This window comes from Rhinolophus ferrumequinum, chromosome X (genome assembly GCF_004115265.2).
Source record: "Rhinolophus ferrumequinum isolate MPI-CBG mRhiFer1 chromosome X, mRhiFer1_v1.p, whole genome shotgun sequence".
Taxonomy (NCBI): Eukaryota; Metazoa; Chordata; class Mammalia; order Chiroptera; family Rhinolophidae; genus Rhinolophus; species Rhinolophus ferrumequinum.
In genome coordinates this window covers 60930634-60944063 of record NC_046284.1, presented here as the reverse complement: position 1 = coordinate 60944063, position 13430 = coordinate 60930634, and positions in this window count along the sequence as shown.

The following is a 13430-nucleotide window of genomic DNA, read 5'->3' as shown; positions in this document are numbered from 1 at the left end:
GTTAAAATAAATGAACATTTTTGGAGCAAGAAAACTGCTATCAATTAGAGTGATATGTCCAATATATAATTAATTGTTCTTAAAGCTTTGGTACTCAACACAAAAGAAGGAAAGAATGAGTCTTCTGAAGAAAGAATCGCCACGAGTTTTCTAGCATTGTATTTGTCTGGGCAGTCCTACTGGGACATGTGTTTAGCTTGAGGAGTCTGATGAGGAGAAGGAGAGCTGAAAAGAGCAGAGTTAAGACTTCTATCAAAGTATGTCAGGTTCAAATTGCTGCCATTTCATTGGCTACAAATCACTAAACATTGCTGTGATGGCTCTGACCATAGGATGCAATAAAAAGAACACTGGACTTGAGGCATATGATTTGGGTTCAAATCTCAGATTTACTAGTTACCAGCAATGTGATTTTAGGCAAATTTAATCACCACAATTAACGTGATAAAAAGAACAATAATCAATGCTATAAACTGAGCATTCTTAGGTTCCAGATTGCAATTCATTATTTCATTAATCTGCATTAAAAACCCTATGAGGCAGGTATAATGGCTCATATGTTACAGTTCAGTTACACAGCCAGTAATTTGTGGAGCTAATTTAGCAGGTTTATTTGACTCTAACATCTATCATTTTAGCCTCTCTGTTATAAAACCCTTCTTCCTCAGCCTCAGTTTCCTCATCAGTATAATGAGGTAAGTCCTTTGAAATTATATAGTGAAGTTAGAAATAACTTAAAGGATTTACCATACATTACTGGTTCTGTAGAATTTGGCTTTTATTATCCCTCAATCCTATCTTTCTAGACACACATCAGAGAATCAAGCAGTGAGACTTTTCACTTATCATTCAAGAAGATGCATTATTTGGGTGTTTCTACAGGAGCCATCTTTAGGGATGAAGAATTTACCCCAAATTTAATATCCCAATGGCAAAGAACCATGATTAAAAAGATACTAAAGTAATGAAACGTTATTGTTAGCTATCACACTTTCCCACACTGACAAAGATTGTGTGTGTGTGTGTGTGTGTGTGTGTGTGTGTGTGTACATCCACACATTCTAGCGCTGGAAAGCGTGCAGAGAAAAGACACTGAGAATTAAATCAAACAATGTTTCTGAAGGGCAACATGAATTTATATATCAAAAGCCTTAAAATTGTCCATGTTCTTAACCCGGTGATATTTCTTCTAAAAATGTATCCTCACAAACTGATCATCCGTGGACAAAAGTTGATGTGGATAAACATCATTGCAACATTTATAATGCTGATAAACTGAAAACAACCTGAATCTTCAACAATAAGAGAGTGGCAAAATAAAGTATAGTTATGAAACATTAAGCAGCCTGTGCTATGGGGAAATCTTTATGATATATTCTTGATATCAGGATACAAATCTACATAGACTACAATCCCAGTTTTTGTTAAACTTGTGTATACATATGCACACACACAACCTATGCATAGAAAAAACACTGGAAGGAAATAAACCAAGGTGTTAACAATCATTATCTCATAGTAGATAATGGTGGGATTGTTTTAAAAAACATTCTCACTAACTTTTGTGGTTGTTTTTAAAATGGATCGACTTACAATTTCCAATAACAAGGAAAACCATGATTCGGGGCCCAGTATCCCAGATTAACAGTTGATATATACAGGAAATTATTGGAATGTTGCTAACCTACCCTTAATTGGTGTGGTGTCAGGATATTGGGCCTCATGTGGTCTTCCAATATATCAAATGACTTTCCTCTCCAAAAGGATATGCATAATGACCATGAAGAGAAAAATGTTCACTAAGTATGGCAGTGTGGAGGTTCCTCAAAATATTACGACTAGAATTACCATATGACCCAGCAATCCCTCTCCTGGGTATCTACCCCAAAAATCTGAAAACATTTATACATAAAGACAAGTGTGCTCCAATGATCATTGCAGCTTTATTTACAGTGGCCAAGACATGGAAACAACCAAAATGTCCTTCAATAGATGAGTGGATAAAGAAGTTGTGGTATATATACACAATGGAGTACTATTCGGTGGTAAGAAAAGATGAAATAGGACCATTTGTGACAACATGGATGGATCTTGAGATTATAAAGCTTAGCGAAATAAGTCAGACAGATAAAGCAGAGAGCCATATGATTTCACTGATATGTGGCATATAAACCAAAAACAACAAAAGAACAAGACAAACAAAGGAGAAACAAAAACTCATAGACACAGACAATAGTTTAGTGGATATCAGAAGGTAAGGGGGGGTGGTAGATGAGGGTAAAGGGGATCAAATATATGGTGATGGAAAGAGAACTGACTTACGGTGGTGAACACACAATGTGATTTATAGATGATGTAATACAGAATTGTACACCTGAAATCTACGTAACTTTACTAACAATTTTGACACCAGTAAACTTTAATGAAAAAAAAAAAGAAAAAGAAAAACTCCTTGCCTCATTATTTCAAAATGTCACCTGATCTTGAGTCTTGGGGAATATCTTGGGTAATAGCTGAACATCACTGTGGAAAGTGATACTTCTCTACTTCAATGTCTTTAATAATAAAACCTACACATTAACAAACCTTTGAAGGCAAAACAGAACCACAGCACAAAAAAATTTTAAGCCTAATTTTCTACTTTGTGTGTGTTTGTGTGTATGTGTGTGTTGTGTGTCTGTGTGTAACTAAAAAGAAAGATAACTCAGCATCTCCATATTTCATCAATTTTCACGACAGGAAAGAAAGTATAATTCAAACGAAACGGTGAGACAAAGAGAAAAGTATTCTATTTTATGGTCAGTCAGTGTGCTAAAGTGTCAGAGATAGGAGACTGGACCAGATACACCCTAATTAACTTGATGTCAAAGCAAACCCTGAAATTTCAGATATGTAGAGTTCTGTCTTAACCAGCTCTCTATTCGAAAAATGACATTCACTATTTTTATTACATTTGGTATTTTTCTATTTTTATCCTTTTTTTCTTTTTTAAAGATTTTTATTAAAATATAGCTAACATACAATATTATATTAATTTTAGGGATACATCATAGTTACTCAACAGTACCCACCTGGCACTATTCAGAGTTATTACCACATTATAGTTTGTATTCCCAATGCTGAAGAAGTGATCACCATTCTAAGTCTAGCAACCATCTGACACTGTACCATGTTATCACAGTATTATTGACTATATTTCCTATGCTGTATATCACATACTAAAGACTTATTTGTTTTATCCCTAGAACTTTGAAACTCTTATTCCGCCTTATATTTGCACTCCTTTTTTAATTTTTCCATTAAGTTGACAGTCAATGTTATTTTATATTAATTTCAGGTGTACAGCATAGTGGTTAGACATTTATATAATTTAAGAAGTGATCCCCCTGACTAGTCTAGTACTCATATGGCACTACACATAGTTATTAACATATTATTGGTTATATTCCCTATGCTTTACTTTATGACTACTTTATAACCACTGATTTGTATTTCTTAATCCCTTCACCTTTTTGATCCTGCCCCCAATCTCCATCCCATCTGTCACCCCAATAGATCTAGTACCCATCTGTACCCAATAACACCATACATAGTTATTACAATATTATTGACTATATTCCTTATGCTGTATCCTACATCCCCATGACTACTGTGTAACAACCAATTTGTACTTCTTAATCCCTTCCCATTTTTCACTCATCCCCTATCCCCCTCTAATCAGGTAACCTTTAAAATGTTCTCTATATCTATGAGTTTGTTTCTGTTTCATTTGTTTATTTATTTTGTTCTTTAGATTCCGCTTACAAGTGAAATCATATGACATTTATCTTTCACTGATTTACTACACTCAGCACAATGCCCTCTAGGTCCTTCCATATTCTCACAAATGGCAAGATTTCATTGTTTTTTACACCTAAGCAATGTTCCATTGCATATATGTACCACTTCTTCTTTATCCATTCAGGGACAACCAAGTTGCCTTCATATCTTGGCTTATGTAAACAATGCTGCAATGAATATATGGATGAGTATGTCCCCTCAAAGTAGCGTTTTGGTTTTCTATGGATAAGTACCCAGAAGTGGGATTATTAAGTCCTTCTTAGTCTCTTGTTATGGACTTTGTTTTGAAGTCTATTTTGTCTGGTATAAGTATTTCTTTGTTTCCATTTTCATGAAATATCTCTTTCCATCCCTTTATTTTCAGTCTGTGAGGGTCTTTAGATCTGAAGTGAGTCTCTTGTAGGCAGCATATGTAAGACTCTTGTTTTCTTATCCATTCAGCCACCCTATCTTTTGATTGTAGCACTTAATCTATTTACATTGAAAGTAGTTGATAGGTATGTAGTTATTGCCATTATATTATTCATATTTTTCATCTTTTCTTCTTTGTCTTAAAGAAGTCCCTCTAAAATTCCTTGTAACACTGATTTTGTGGTGATGAACTCTTAGCTTTTTTCTCGTCTGGGAAGCTCTTTATCTGTCCTTCAATTCTAAATGATAGCTTTGCTGGGTAGAGTAATCTTGGTTGTAGGTCCTAGTTTTTCATCACTTTGAATATTTCCTGCCAATCCCTTCTGGCCTGCAAAGTTTCTGTTGAGAAATCAGCTAACAGAAATCTTATGGGGGCTCCCTTGTAGGTAACTAACTGCTGTTCTCTTGCTGCTTTTAAGATTCTCTCTTTGTCTTTAACCTTTGGCGTTTTAATTGTGATGTGTTGGCTTGTTTGGTTTCATCTTGTTTGGGACTCTCTGTACTTCCTGGGCTTGTGTATCTATTTCCTTCACCAGGTTAGGGAAATTTTCTGTTATTTCTTCAAATAGGTTTTCAATTCCTTGTCTCCCTCTTCTCCTTCTGGTACCCCTATAATGTGAGTGTTGGTGCAGTTGATATTGTCCCAGAGGCCCCTTAAACACTCCTCATTTTTGGGGGGTGGATTATCTGTTCTTTTTGCTGTTCTGATCTGACATTTTCTGCTACCTTATCTTCTAAATCACTGATTTGATCCTCTGCTTAATCTAATCTACTGTTGATTCCCTCTAATGTGTTCTTCATTTCAGTTATTGTATTCTTTATTTCTGACTGGTTCTTAGGTATGTTTTCTATCTCCAATTTTATGTTGCCTATCTCTTTGTTGAAGTTCACCCTGAGATCACTCAGCATCCTTAAAACTAGTGAGTTTAACTCTGTGTCTGGTAGATTACTTGTCTCAATTTTGTTCAGTTCTTTCTCTGGAGCTTTGTTCTGTTCTTTTATTTTGGACATGTTTGTTTGTCTCCCCATTTTGGCTGCCTCCCTGTGTTTGTTTCTATGTATTAGGTAGGGCTGCTATGTCTTCTGGTCTTAGTAGAGTGGCCTTATGTAGTAGGTGTGCTGTGGGGCTCAGTGGTGCAGTCTTCCTGGTCCTCTTAGCCACACACTCCAGGTGTGTCCCTTGTGTGGGTTGTGTGTGCCCTACTACTGTAGTTGAGCCTTGGTTGCTATTTGCACAATAAAGGAGGGGATTGACCCTTGGGCTCACTTGTTGTGAGGACTGGCCATGACTGCAGTGGAGGAGTTGTGGTACAGGGCCTGAACCTACAGAACAGGATCTGCCTCAGCAGGGCTCTGGGTGTGTTGGCCTTGGAGGTGTCTGAGTGATGCTCCAGATCCTTTCCAAGCTGGCCACTGGGAGCACTAGCCTCAGGGCCACCTGAGGGGGGAACCTGCTGCAGGTCAAGTTCTGCCTCAGCCCTTACCTCAAGCAGGGCCACTGAGGAGGAGCCACAAAACAATTGCAGATGGCTGCCACCCATGCTGTGCTTGGAAGTGCCTCAAGAGGCCAAGTTGTGAACCAAGAATGGCTAGCCCTAGTGCCAGGCTTAAGGCTGCTCAGCCAGAGGTATGGAACACACTCAAGCCAGATGCTGCTGGTCTGAGTTCCGCCAACCTTTGAGAGACCATAGGAAAGTCGACAGCATGAGCCAAAGCAGGCAGTTTGTTTGAAAAAGCTACTGAAGTGGCTTGGGTGTGCCCACAAGTTGGGTGGGGCATGATCTCAGAAACACCAGGGTGGGTCGAATGAATGGTGTCAGCCAGCTTGATGGAGAGTCAGATATGGTGGCCACCTGTATCTGCATGCCAGGAAGGGGGAGGGCTCAAAAAAGAAACAATGACTTCTGCCTGCTCCTCCATCCAGGAGAAAGCTGCCCCTCAAGCCCTTGTCCTGAAGCAAGACAACTCAGTTTCGCCACTCCCCACATGTTCCTGTTGCCTCTCCTGCTGCTGCTCCAGTGCTAGAGCTCAGAGCCAGTGATTCCAGTGGTGGGTATGTCCGTGTGCAGTTCCTTTAAGATGAGTGCCTAGGACTCCAGCTGCCCTCCTTCTCACTCAGTCCAAGAAAAGTGGGTGACAGGTAAAAGTGGGAGGAGGAAAGGGTAAAGATGGGTATAGTGGAAGCTAAACATAACACAAGCTTGGCCTCTGCCCCTCCAGGCCAGGGGCACCAGCTTGCCCTGACTGACTGAGCCTCTATGATGTGCTGCCATCTCTCAGGGTGTCATCCTTTCTTCTGTAAATCTCTTTCAGGTGATCACACAAAGCAGACACTAAAGTCTGAAAGTTGAAGATTTTAAGATTTGTTGTCCTAAAACTGTCAGCTAAATGGCACCACTTTTCTCTTCCAAGGCTTATAAGCTGACAAGACTGACAAGCCTGTTGTCTTCCATCTCTGAAATGGACATATCTATTTAGGGAAAGTATACTGAATATGTTTACTCATGTGACATATTCTCTTTTTAAAGCTGAAATAAGTGGACATCACTGAGTTCATATTGGCAGCCTCCTCTCCCTAAACTCCATGTACACAGTAGACCTTCCTGGCACAGTGATCACCCACTCAGTCACTCAAGGATGGGGTGTGAAGGTGAGGCATGTGGCATCCTCTGCCAGTTTTTATGTTTGCAAAAACTTGATTGGTTTCTCACAGGGTGATTGATGTTTTCAATTTTTTAGGGCCTGCCATTCTCAGTTTTAAAGAAATTTGGGTTATAGAACTGGACTATTATTAAAAAGTGAAACTATCAACTGCTGAAAGAGACTGGGAGGGAGATGGGTGGGCTTTGGGTTTAGGGATTAAAAAGTATTGAATGTTTATTATGTCCCAGGCTCTTTATATACCATGTCATTTAATCTCCAAAACTGTCCTAGAGACAGATATCATTATTTCCATTTTGTAGATGAAAATATAAAGCTCATGGATGTCACACAGCCAGTAAGTAGCAGAGCCAGTATTCAAACCCAGTTCTGTCTGGCTCTAGACCTCAGGCACTTTTCACCATACCACACTAGTTCTTGGATGTGTACACAATGAAGTTCTTAGATGTGTACACATACCTACAAAAATGGAAACAGTGTCAATCATGCCCCCTGGCTATTTTTTTCTAAAGTACTTTTGTTCCTCTCGTCTCATAGGGATATTAAATTTGGAACTTTACCATAATTTTCTTTCCATTTCAATCCCAGAGCAAATGTAGAGGCAGAGGGAGTATCAAAGGATGAGGGAAAACAGAACTGAAAGATTCTCTGGGATGAAGATGGTATGATATTTACCTTAGTATCCCCAATTCCAACCATAAGTCTTGACTCATAATAGAGGTTCAATAAGGTTTGAGTGAGGAAGAAAAAAAAATTGTAGTCAAGGACTTCCTTTAGTAGTGGAAAGACTTGGACTCTTAGCTTGGTCTAGGATTTGCTGCTAGAGTTCTCACTGCACTCTTGGAAGTATAAATTCCATATTTACCCAGAGAGGACTGAATCATGACTCACATTCCCAACACACAAACTGATAAAGACAATAAAATCAATACCTAGGTCAGAAAACTTAGGGAATTACAAGGGTATTGTTTCTCTCATTCCTAACTTCTTAGAAAGGGAACACACCATTCTTTGGTCCCCCAAACAGGCATTTAAGTACCCATTAGCAACAGGCACTATGCTAGTCACTGGAAATACAAAGATGAATGAACCCGGAATGCAACTCTCAGAGGGTTCACAGCCTAATTGGGAAAAGAGCCCAATAAGCATTATTATTTTACAGGAAATATAGCAAAGAGTAATGGTAGATATAAACAAGTTATTTTAGAAACTGAAAGGGAAGTTACCTGACCAACTTGGCAGTATGGGGGAAAACTGCCTGGAGGTGACACTTGAGTTGAGTTTAGATGGACGTGCAGGTTTTAGCCAGGACCAAGTGGGATTTATCCAAGGTTTGATAGAGTGGTTCAACATAAGAAAATCAATTAATGTAATACACTATATAAAAAAAATATAGAAAATAAATGTGATCATCTCAATAGTTTGAGAAAAATCTTGTATCACATCCAACATATGTTTATGATAAACACACTCAGTAAACTAGGAATAAAGGGGAAATCCTTCAACATGACATAGAGTATCTAAAAATCCCTACAAATAACATGATAATAATCAACAACTAAATGCTAAATCCCAGCATGTTTTTTGTAGACATAGACAAGATTATTCTGAAATTTTTATGAAAATGCATAATCCCTAGAATAGCTGAAATAATACTGAAAAATAAGAATCAAGTGGGATAGTAAGGCCTAATGTTTATCTATAGTATGCAAGACAGTGTGCTATTGATGGAAGGATAGACAGATAGATCAATTGAACAGAATACAGAACCCAGCATACAGAAGCCAGAAATAGCCCTTAAGGAAATGCAAACTAAAGCCACAGTGAGATAGCAGTACACACCTATCAGAATGGCTAAAATTAAAAATAGTCAAAACAACAAATGCTGCCGAGGATGTAGAAAAATTGCATCACTAATACAATGTTGGTGAGAAAGTAAAATGGTACAGCCACTGTGGAAAATACTTTGGCAATTTCTTATAAAACCAAATATGCAATCATATATGACCCAACAATTGTACTCTTAAGCATTAACCCCAAAGAAATAAAAAACGTGTTCACACAAAAACCTGTACAAGAATGTTCAAGCAACTTGATTTATAATAGAAAAAAACTGGAACTAGACCAGGTGTCCATCAAAGGGTGAATGGTTAAAAAACTGTATACTGTACCATGGCATACTACTCAGCAGTAAAAAGAAACAAACTCGATACACTCAACAACTTGGATGAATCTCCAGGGAATTATGCTGAGTGTAAAAAGCCAACACCAAAAGATTACATAATGCATGATTCCATTTATATAGTATTCTAGAATTGAGAAAATAATAGAAATGGTGAACAAATTATTTGTTGCTAGGGGTTAGGGACAGGGAATATGGGGAAAGACTGATATGGCTATAAAAGGCCAACATGAGGGATTCATGTGATAATGGAATTTTTCTGTGCCTCGCCTGCCTGTGGTGTTAGATACATGAACCTACTATATGATGAATAGCATTTAACTAAACACACACATGCGCGCGCGCGCGCACACACACACACACACACACACACTTATAAATAAAACCAGGAAATCTGAATAAGATTTGTGAATTGTATCATGGCAGTATCTTGGTTGTGATACTGCACTATAGTTTTACAGGATATTATTACTGAAGGAAACTAGATATAGGTTACAGGGATCTCTCTATTATTTTTCATAGTGCATGTGAATCTCCCATTATCAGAAAATTAAAAGTTTAGAAACAAACATTTTAATAAATAAGGAAAAATTTAAAAGATAGTTTAACAAGGATAGGCCATCTCATGTCCGATAACCTTATTTTTTAAATGTTTAAAAGCTTGCAACAGAACTTGGTACGGTCAAGATGGTAAAGTAGGTAAACGTTGTGCTCATCTCCTCTCATGACCACATCAAAATTACAACTAAACTACAAAACAACAATCACTGAGAATCACCTGACGTCTAGCAGAACTGAAGCCGTACAACTATAGACAGACAGAAGAAGCCATCCGAGACTAGTAGGAGGTGTGGAGACACAGAACGGACTGATCCCACATCCGCGTGTGACCATTAAAAATTGGGAGGGATATCTCAGCTATGGAAGTGCTCCCCCGAGGAGCAAGTTGTCCCAGGCCTATTCCACCCTCCCCAGCTCAGAGTTCCATGCCAAAGAGAGAAGTCTCCATAACTTCTGGCTGTAAACACCAGCAGAGATTGTGGCTGAGTGAGATGGAGGGTGGCTAGAGTCCCAGGCACTCCTCTTAAAGGGACCGTGCACAGACTCACTTGCTGATGGACTCAATAGCTCTGAGCTCCAGCGCTGGTGAAGCAGCAGGAGAGGCACCAGGGACATATGGGGTGGAATTGAGCAGTCTGGCTACAGAATGAGGGCTGGAGGGGCAGCTTTTTCCCAGAGGGAGGAGCTGGCAGAAGACAAGGTTTCTTTGTTGAGTCCTCCCCTTTCTTGTGTGCAGACACAGGTAAATGCCATATCTGAGTCTCCATCATGCTGACTATCACCTTTCGTTTGATTCCCTGAGACCATGCATTCCACACCCAACTTTTGGGCCCACCCAAGCTGCTTCCAGTGGCTTTTCCATAAAAACAACCTGTATTAGCTCATGCTGCAGACTTCCATAAGATCTCTCAAAGGTTCACAAAACCCAAACAAGCAGCATCTGGCTTCGGAGTATCCTGTACCTCTGGCTGAGCAGCCCTAAACCCAGCACAAGTGACAGCTGGCCTCGGTTCACAGATTGGACTCTCAAAGCACCTCCAAGCTCAGTGTGGTCAGACGCCATCTGTGAATTGCTTTGTGGCTCATGAAATAAAGACTACAATAACTTAAATGAAGAATACATTGGAGGGAATAAAAGGTGGATTAGATGAAGCAGAGAATCAAATCAGTGATTTAGAAGATAAGGTAGCAGAAAACACTGGATCAGAACATCAAAAAGAAAAATCCAAAAAATGAGGAGAGTTTAAGGGCCCTTTGGGCCAACATCAAGTTTACCAACATTCTCATCATAGTGGTACCAAGGAGAAGAGAGAACGCAAGGAATCAAAAACCTGTTTGAAAAAAAAAATATATGATGGAAAACTTCCCTACCCTGGCAAAGGCAATATCCACAAGCCCAGGAAGTGCAGAGAGTCCCAAACAAGATGAACCAAAACAGGCCCACACCAAGATGCATCATAATTAAAACGCCAAAGTTTAAAAACAAAGAGAGAATCTTAAATGCAGCAAGAGAACAGCAATGAGTTACCTACAAAGGAGCTCCCATAAGACTGTCAGCTGATTTCTCAAGAGAAACTTTGCAGGACAGAAGGGATTGGCAGGAAATATTCAAAGTGATGAAAAGCAAGGACCTACAAACAAGATTACTCTACCCAGCAATGCTCTTTAGAATCAAAGAACAGATAAAGAGCTTCCCAGACAAGAAAAAGCTAAAAGAGTTCATCACCACCAAAGCAGTATTACAAAGAATCTTAGACGGACTTCTTTAAGATGAAAAAAAAAAAAAAAGATAAAAAATATGAATAATAAAATGGCAATAACTACATATCTATCAACAATTACTTTAAATGTAAATGGGTTAAATGTTCCAATCAAGACATAGAGTCATTGAATAGATAAGAAAACAAGACCCTTACATACCAGTATGCTGCCTAAAAGAGACTCACTTTAGATCAAAAGGCACACACAGATTGAAAGTAAAAGGATGGAGAAAGATATTTTATAAAAACGGAAACAAACAAACAAAAAAGCTGAGGTAGCAATATTGACTTTAAAAAAAGGCTATAACAAAAGATAAAGAAGGATCCAGTAATCCCAATTCAGGGCATTTATCCAAAGAAACCTAAAACACTACTTCGAGAGCACATGGGCATCCCTATGTTCATTACAGCATTGTTTACAATGGCCAAGATGTGTGGGCAGCCTGGATGTCTATCGATGGATGAATGGATAAGGAGCAAGTGGTACATATGTACAATGGAATATTGCTCGGCCATGGATGGGAATGAGTTTTTTGCCATCTGTGGCAGCAAGGATGGACCTGAAGTGCGTTGTGCTCAGTGAAGTATGTCAGACAGAGAAAGACAGATGCAATGTGACTTTGATTATATGTGGAATCTAAAGAACAAAATAAAGAAACAAACAAAACAGAAATAAACTCATAGATACAGAGAACATTTTGGTGGTTGTCAGAGAGAGGGCAGTTGGGAATGAGTGAAAAAGGGGAAGGAATTAAGAAATACAAATTGGTAGTTACAAAATACTCATGGGAATGCAAAGGAAAGCATAGGGAATACAGTCAATAATATGGTAATAACTATGTACAATGCCAGGTGGGTACTAGACTAGTCAGGGGATCACTTCTTAAATTATACAAATTTCTAACCACTATGCTGTACACCTGGGATTAATATAAAATAATATTGAATGTCAAAATAAAAAAAAAGAAAGTTAGCAACATAGTTTTGAAACAACAGGTTCACTACAGGTAATTTTAGCGCAAAAATAATAAAAGATAAGATTTATTGTTATTATGACCAAAACACTGTTAAGCTTATGAATATTTTCTCATTGAATTCCTATATCCTACTTCATTCTTTTGAGTTCCACGTTATTGTCCTATTTTACAGATGAGAGCACACAGGCTCAGGATGTAATGACTGAGTTAGGATTTGAAACCAGATTTGTCTTTATCCAAGTCTTAAACCGTCCAAGTATGTAACCAGTGTACTGAAGTACCTCCCAACAACATGGGATGAGGGCGGGGTCGGCATTTTGGACTACTGAGACCTGATATAGAAGAGAGTTGGACGCACTTAAAACATGATTACTCTGGATAAAGCCTTACTATAATTACCCTTGGATATGAATAAATAGAATCAGCAGCAATGCATTGGGATATCTCTACTAAAAAATTTCCTATTGTAATCCAAACTGTATGAAGACATTCCTACAAACATGCCATCTCTTACAGCCATGTCACAGTTTATGAGTCCAATCCACACCTTATGAAAACAAATACATGGAAAGAGTTTGTGACTTCAAGATTGCTGACTTGAAAGAGACAAAAGGTGACCTTCAGCCTTCGGTAAATATTAAGAGGGAGAGCAGTCTCAAAGATTTAATTCCTCCAAGTCCTGACTCTGACCTGTATGCAACTCACACAACCCCCCAACCCAGTCATTGTCGGTTGCCTCAGTATAAGAGGCACAGATGGCCTCACAGGTAGCTAATCCAGCACTATTAACAGTTTTCTCTGTTAATGAATTGGTCTTGCTGAAAAGCACATCGCTAGGCCTGTTCGTGGATGAGGGGCAGAAGCCCTGGAGTACTTCTGCTGCTTCTCTTTTATCAGGCTGTAGCTTGTATTCTGTGGTAGCAGTTGTCTGGGGAAGCTAACTGGGCTTGAAGAGATGGTTTGAATAATTTATTAATAATTTGGAAAAAAACTAATTAAGTCTGTGTGTGATTCTAAAGTTAGAGCTCCTACAGGGAC